Below are 8,746 nucleotides of genomic sequence, written 5' to 3'. Positions count from 1 at the left end.
TATATATATATATATATATTAGTTGATATAATGTTACTTAACATAATATTAGCCTAGATATTTATACCAGAGTTAGTTAGAACTGTTAATTGATCATAGTTATCAATTAATTAGAGTTAGCCTTTAGTTAGCACTTGTATATATCTTTAGTTAGGAGGTAGTTAATATTTTTGTGATTCTCCTTATTTCTTCAGAAAGAAATCTCTCACTTTCATATGATGTTTCTCTTTGTTCCTCTTCTCTTGCACCTATCATCAACCTGTAATCTCTTCACGGCTTTGGATTTTATCATGGTGCGGTGAGCGTGGAGGATGCAATCGCGACGAGATCTGAGTTGAGTTAAGAGAAAGAAGGAGATTGTTACTGAAAGTTCCCGATTCGGCCCATCTATGGCGAATGAGGAACATTTGGAGAATCCAGACTCAGATATGGAGGATGAATTCTCTCCAAACGACATTCGCAACTTTACAAGACTCCTGAATCGACTCACCAATTTCTAGAACTCTCAGTGTAGAATGAATCGCTCTGCATCTCCGAACGGTACGAACTCTCGCAATCCCTCAACCAATTCAACCTTGGACCTGCACAGCTCCTATTATCTTCATCCAGGTGAGAATCCTGGAATCTCGATAGTGAATATGGCTTTAATTGTTTTGAATTATCACTCTTGGTCAAGAAATATGAGACTTGCGTTAAAATCAAAGAACAAGTTACAGTTCCTTGATGGAACCCTAACGAAACCTTAAGAAACTTATCATAATTTTTTAGCTTGGGAAAAATGTAATACCTATGTAGTAGCTTGGCTGAATCTGTCCCTGAGTAGTGAAATATCTCAGAGCGTTATTTGGAATGAAAATGCATATGACATGTGGAATGATCTCAAGCACAGATATTATTAAGGATATTTGTTTCGAATTGCTGATCTAGAGGAAGAAATGTACACAGCTAAACAGGGAGAACTTAGTATAACTGCATATTTCACTAAATTGCAAACCATTTGGGAGGAATTGGAAACTTTTTTACCTATTCCAAGTTGCGTCTGTGGCGTAGAATGCATATGTGGTTTAGGAGTGATGAGAAAATATAGAAAGCAGCGCCAATTAGTGAGATTGCTGAGAGGTTTGAATGAAGAGTATGGTATCGTTAGGTCTCAAATCATGTTCATGGCACCTTTACCTGATGTGAATGCAGCTTTTGGCATGTTAACTCAACAAGAGAGGCAATTCCACTCCTTAGATAATGGTGAACCTAGGGCTCTCATAAGCTCTTCTGACCTGATTGAGAATGAGAAGCACTTTCAGCATCAAAATGCAAATGGCTATAGGGGCAGAGGTCGTTCTAGCCGAGAAAGGGGTGGTAGAGGAGGTAGAGGGCCTCCCAAACTATGTTTTTTCTGTCACAAGACGGGGCACTTGGTAGACACGTGCTATAAAAAATATGGACTCCCTCCACATATGAGACAATCGCAAAAGGCCTTTAACTATGCAGCAACCTCACCTGATGTGGAAATTGATGAGTCAAGTGAGGCATTATTGCAGCTTTCAACTCAGAAAGGGGACTGCAAGACATCCACGATTTCTTTATCTTAAGAACAAAAAGACACTTTAATTGCTCTTCTTCAACAGGACAATTCCTCACGGCCTGGTCATGTCATCAACCAAACCACAACACAGTCAGGTATACCAAGCTATATTTTATCCATGAGTGCACATATATCTCAAATTTTGTTTACAAAGTCCTTTTCTGCACATACCTGGGTCGTGGACAGTGGTTCCACCGATCATGTCACATTTTCTTTAGCCAATTTTCATAGCTATCACAATATAAAACCAATCCTAGTTAAACTTTCAAATGGTCACCAAACAATAACTCACATCGCTGGAATTATCATGTTTTCAAACAAGCTGTATCTCACTGATGTGTTATACATACCATGTTTTATTTTTAATATGTTATCAGTTTCTAAAGTTGCCAAATAGTTAAATTGCTATTTTTCCATCTCTGACACTGCTTGTGAGATACAGGACAGAAATACTTGGAAGATGATTGGGTATGCTAGTGTGGCTGGCGGTGTTTACACATTGATAATTACACCACCAAATTCACAGGAGGCACATAAGACTGCACTCACATCTCACACTACACCCACATCTCATAATACAGATACATCATCTCATATACCACCACAACGTAGTGTAGAAAATAGTACAAAAACATGGCATCTTAGACTTGGACATATACCTGCAGATAGGATGCTTGTAATAAAGAAGAACTCTTTGATAGTATAGATTGCATGAAGCCTTGTGATTTCTGTCATTATGCCAAACAAAAGAAATTCTGTTTTGTACAAAGTGTCACAGAATCAAGTGAAATTTTTGACTTAGTACATATTGATGTTTGGGCCCTTATGCTACTCCCTCAATTGCGGGACACAAATACTTTTTAACTGTGGTTGATAGGACCGTCAAAATGGGCCAAACCCATCGGGCCAGTCCGTTTTACCCATTTAAATGGGCGGGCTTTGTCTCCAAAATTAAGCTCGTTTAAATCTCGGGCTAAGTGGTCTGAGCCCGATTAACCCGCAAAAAATGACAGGTTAAATGGGCTAGCCCGCTGGCTAAACGGGTGGCCCGTTTAATTTTTTTATTTTTTTTTTTAAAAAGTAGCACTTTTAGTCGATATTTTCCTCGATCTGACTCGAAATCCGACCCATCAACTAAAAGAATATTATTTTTTTAAAGGTTTTTGACCTAAAAGTAATATTTTTTGTCAAAATATTTTTTAAAGAATAAAATAAAAGGATAAATGAGCTGGTCCGTTTAACCCACGGGATGACCATAAACGGTATGGGCTGAAAAATTATGGCCCACGAATAAAACGGGCTTAAACAGTCGAGCTCATTTAACCCACGAGTTTAATGGGTAGGGCCTAAATGGGTCGGGCTAGCCCATTTGACAGCCCTAGTGGTTGACGACAAAAGTCGTTTAACCTGGCTCTATTTTATGAAAATGAAATCTGAAATTCAGTTGTTGATTAAAGAATTTGTAGCATATATTCAATTACAGTTTGAAAAAATTATAAAATATTTTAGATCGGACAATGACTTTGAATTTCAACTACACAATTTCTTTGCTGAAAAAGGTATTTTGCACCAAACATCATGTGTGAAAACAGCCTAACAAAATGGGGTGGTTGAACGAAAGCATCAACACTTATTAAGCATGGCTAGAGCACTATTTTTTCAATCTTCAATTCCTAAATTTTACTGGACTTATGCAGTTGGGCATGCTGCCTACCTCATCAATCGATTACCAAACTCAGTTTTAAAAGATAAATTTCCTTATGAAATATTATTTTTCAAAATTTCAAATTTGATGGAATTGAAGACTTTCGGCTGCTTAGCCTATGCTTGCACTCTTACTGGCCATAGGAGAAAATTTGATGAACGTGAAAGAAAATACATTTTTTTAGGATATAGACACAATGTAAAGGGTTTTATCCTGCTTGACATAAACACAAGAGAAATACTCCTCTATAGACATGTTCAATTCTAGGAGGAAGTATTTACATTTCATCACAAGACTTTAATCAATTTTGACCAGCCAGTGATTCTTGATAACTCTCGCAACAATCCAGCATCCCTACCTTAGGTCATTGATCCTTTTAGATTTGAGTCACTTGACACACTTCATGAACATATTTCACTTAGCACACACCATGCATCTATGTTTGAAACTCCAACTCTTATGGAGTCTGGCACCTCTTCTATCATTCCACATGCATCTCATGACATTGCACATCATTCAAATTCTGCCATTACTCCTGATAATGAGGCCACAGCCACTCCTAGCGGTCCTGCATCTTTCTCGCCTCCTCCCCCACCAATTCGAAAATCCAGTCGGACTAAGCAACCACATGCATACTTACATGATTATCATTGTCCTACAATTCCGTCTACACTAGCATCCTCAACTTCAAACAGGTATCCTTTTTCAAAATTTGTCTCATACAACCATTTGTTTCCAAAGTTCAAAGCCTTTTCCCTAGCTGTTGCTGCCATTTTGGAACCAAAGTCTTATGCTGAAGCTGTGGGCTTGAAGTGTTGGAATGATGCAATTGATGATGAGCTTCGTGCTCTTGAACATAATCAAACATGGACAATTACTAGTCTACCTCCTGGGAAGAATGCCGTGGGTTCAAAATGAATTTTCAAAGTGAAATTCAATACGGATGGTACTGTAAAAAGGCACAAGGCCAGGTTGGTGGCTAAGGGCTTCACTCAACAAGCGGGTTTTGACTACTTCGACACCTTTAGTCCAGTAGTTCGAATGACCACACTGCGAGTTCTTCTTTCCATTGCTGTCTCGTAATATTTATTCATAAAATTTAAAAAAATAAATTCCACTTTGTTTTATTTCTACTTTTGGACACTAAATTTTTAAAAATAAAAAAATACATTCATTATATTAGACAAATTTTTTTGGGCACTAAATGATTTCCCTTATATTAATTTAATTGTTTATAAAACTTCATCACTTAGGCTAACCTAAAACTTGCTCCAAATCACACCCAACCTAACAGCCCTTTTATAATTTTATTCTCAAATCAATTTATTAAAAAAAAAAAATCTCAAATATGGCTCAGCTCTCCCAGCATAGATCCATCCAAGATGGTGACTGATTTTGGACTTTTGATAGATCAAGCGGCTAAGAACCCTAGGACGGTCATCCAATCATTTTTCAAGGACAACATGATTCACATTTCACATTTAGAAAGCAAAATTTTTGTATTCTTTTCTTTTAATCTATGTCAATAAATTTTTTTTTTTCTGTCACCTACCAGTTTGTTTTTTTCCTCCCTCGAGATGGTTCTATCAAGGGTCTATAGTGTGATAATATTTGAAGAATCAGTTTTCGGATATCAAGACATTTGGCTTCTGCGTCCTGATTGATAATTGTGTCCCTTATAAGAACTTATCGCATTTTGTAAAATATTATTTTGTTCCTTTTTATTATTTTTTCTCCAATGATAAGTGGATAATGTTGTTTAATTGGATGCTCGCGGTACAAGAATTAAGAAAGACAAATGTTCAAATGAAAAATCTTAATTAATCCATATAAATTCAAATGGTGCATAGGAATAGGACACGAATTAGGACCACCACATTTAAATGTAGAGAAGTTTAAGTTGTATCATGTTAAACTGCTTAAGTGCTTAGTTTCGATAGTATTAGAAGGTAACTAAGGTAGAATTGGAAAACAGAGACAAATCGATTAACTCAAGTTGTACAAAAATGTTATTCCCGTTGCGGTTTGGTTTGGTTTTAAGGGAATAAGTCATCTGATCCGAACGCTTAATTTATGTGCGGTGCGGTTTGGATTAGATGAAATTTTTTTGGAAATTCGATCCGATCCGGTCCGATTACAAGCAGTTTGGATCGGTTTGGATTTGTGGTTTTTTAAATAAAAAAATTAAATACATATAACAAGTCTCAATATCAAATTTTAAATAATCAACAATGACATAATAAGTCTTAACAATATCTTAAAAAGCCAACGATAACATAACAATAGAAATAAAATTATAGGTTAGTTAAAATAAATAAATAAATAACATTTTGAACATAAAATATTTATTAAATAATAATAATACATGAATAATAGAAAAATGTATAACAAATTGAACATGTTATAAGTATAATTGTAAATATAATAATAAAATAATAATATTATAACACATTGTGCGGTTTGGATTGGATTGGATCAGTTATAAAAAGTAGATCCGAAATCCGATCCAATCCAGCGGTTTGCAAAAAATAAAATCCAATCGAATCCGAATTAGTGCGGTTTTAATCGGTTTTCAATTTGGATCGGATTGGATGAAGATGAACGATTTAATTTAGATCGGTTTGGATTTGAACACCCCTACTCAAAATCAGATATTATTAAGTCAGAATTAAAACACATAATATGATATATATATATATATGCTATGATCAATTTTCTTTTTAATTTTTTTTGGGTCTCCCTGGGTATTTGTTTGTGACCGATGAGCCTATCGTTTTAGTTTGTTTTGGCCCAATTATCGGATATGGGCTTTTCTATAGAGGCCTCGTAAGTCATAATGAAAGGGGCAAGTGGCAATTAACAATAGTAACAGCCAGACCCAAAACAAAAAATCACTGTTTGCGCACTAAAAATCTATTCAAGGGCAGCGGAGACCTGACACAGATGGCTTTCCGGGAGTGGATCTTCTTTAGGGTGTGTGTGGTTGGGGAAATTATAAATAATTCCTAGGAATTTTAAGATGGGAATATCATATTTTCATATTTGGTTCAAAGTTTAAAAAGCTATTTCCAAGCAAGTTTGATTCCAAAGAATCAAAATACCATCATTTCAATTCCCACCTTCCCTCTGGGTATATTTGATTCCCATGGGAATGGAATCTGACTAACAAAGTAATACTTGAACCACACACACCCTTAGTGGAAAAAAAATTGGATGCTATCAAGTGTTGAATCTAATTCTTTATTGTTTTCTCTCTCCTATTTAATTTTAGTCCCATTTATAGAATTAAAGGTAAGAGATCACGTTTTATTCTCTCAAGTGTAGAGGATCCATTTCCTGACATTCCTATATGCCTCTTGCAAGCTGTATCCGGGTTCAAATTCCAGCTGAGACTGGATGTTGTTTAAGAATTTATAGTACCCATATAGTGTATGTGAGTGTGTTGTGTTGATGTGTGAAGCATGAGTGTAATGCTTAAAATTAAAAGCTGTTCAATCTACTTAATAAAAAAAAAATTCTATTCAGGAATGTTAACAGCAAATTTCAAAGCTAACCCATATTTAAACGATCGAAATTTATAGACAATTTTGACGGAACGGATAAATAACCTCTATTTGATCACATTTCAGATAATTTTGATGTTTGCACAAATAAATTTGCTTTTATTATGTTAAGTTATTTTTTCATGTATTCAGCAACTTCTATTTCTTCCATCACAGTTTTTTTTTTCAATCTAACATAACTACAAACTTTAGCACAATGCACGGAGGTGGCTCTTTCCACCATATTGTATATTATATAGAACGTTATAAAAGATGAAAATGATTTGGGAATGTTAAAATTATGCCTCGTGCTCTTTTTGATAGCACTCTTTAATTTGGCAAGTTGATACCCAATTCAGTGCCCATCCAATAATTTTTTAATCTGTCAACCAAACTCTAGAGGTGATCAAATATAAATAATTAAATATATAAGAAATGATACAATATAATATATTATCATATTCAACCAGGGATTATTTTGAATGGTCAAAAATTGTCATTATTATCTGAAACCTTTTCTATGTATGAGAGACATTATATTTGATGATGCATGCGCTTAGGTATAGTTAGGTTTACAGAATATACGACTTTCCCATGTTGTAAATACTAAAAAAATAAGATTTACTTAGTGACCAAACCATAAGATTATTCAGCCCTTTAAAAAGGTCAAACATGAAGAAATTTCAGGATTGTTTGGAAGATTAATTGGCCAAGTTGAATAATAACATTGGCTAAACTTTTTCTTTAGCTAAAAGAAATAATTTTCACTCTTTATCAAAACTTTATATTTATTTGTATTATGAAAGGTGAAAACTCAGGTGCAGACGACTTCACGTGAAGTTAATAGTTGAGAGCTGTAAGATGATTTGACTGATTTAACTAAATTTTTATCTAACGACTCTCAACTATTATCTTCACGTGAAGTCGACTGCACCTGAGTTTTCACCGTTATGAAAACCTAGAATTGAACTACTTGTCATGAATTGAATTTCCATTTAATGCAAGCTTATACAGTTATATATACCCTGCTGGTGCTACTTGCGACCTAGTGGTTAAATATTAGAATTTTCAACTTAGATATATTTTTATTTTCCTGAGATTAATAAATATGCTTTAGGGAGACATGGACTTTTGCTTGGACTTGTTAAATGTTAATTGCTTTCTTTGATAGCATGATTGTTTATTTTCCTTAGATTTTTTGTTAATAATATTCTTTATATGTAACCATAAGATGATCATCAATGTTGCAATACTTTCGAATTGATTAAAAAGACAGAGACAATGAATTCACATTCATATGAACTAGGATATAATATGAATGAGCTTAAAGCTAGAAAGTCAACATTTCTCAATCAACATGAAAAATTCTGAAGATTGCTTCCTAATTCCTATAATACGTTTTAATTCAAACTGATTAGCTATGACTACATTGACTTTCTTTATTATAAAACTCAATTTAATTATGTCAACATATGAGATAATATTATATCATGATCTATAATCAAGCTCATATAGAGTTGGTCAATGTGCAGTGTTCAACACTTGTATGTTTTTAAATTTTTGGGAATAAATTAGACTAAATTATTAAGTGTTATAATTAGAAAAAAAAAAGTAAATGTATATTTTATAAGGGAATTACTCAGATAAAGACGCATAAAACGTCTTTTTTTAAAGATATTTTTCAGTAATTAAAATTTAACATATATAATCGATTGAATCATGTTATTTTGTCAAAATTAGACTAGACAATTTGATTTAACCGAAAAAATGGTGAATTAAATTTTGAACTGGTCTAAATTAATATTATTTTTTTTATAAAAAATGACTACAATATCCTTATTATAGAGAATGATTAAAATACTCTTATTATATATATATATTTTAAAAATTCTAAATCCTAATCATATTATAGAAAAA

Source organism: Arachis ipaensis, chromosome B03, assembly GCF_000816755.2.
Source record: "Arachis ipaensis cultivar K30076 chromosome B03, Araip1.1, whole genome shotgun sequence".
NCBI lineage: Eukaryota > Viridiplantae > Streptophyta > Magnoliopsida > Fabales > Fabaceae > Arachis > Arachis ipaensis.
This window is presented reverse-complemented; position numbering follows the sequence as displayed.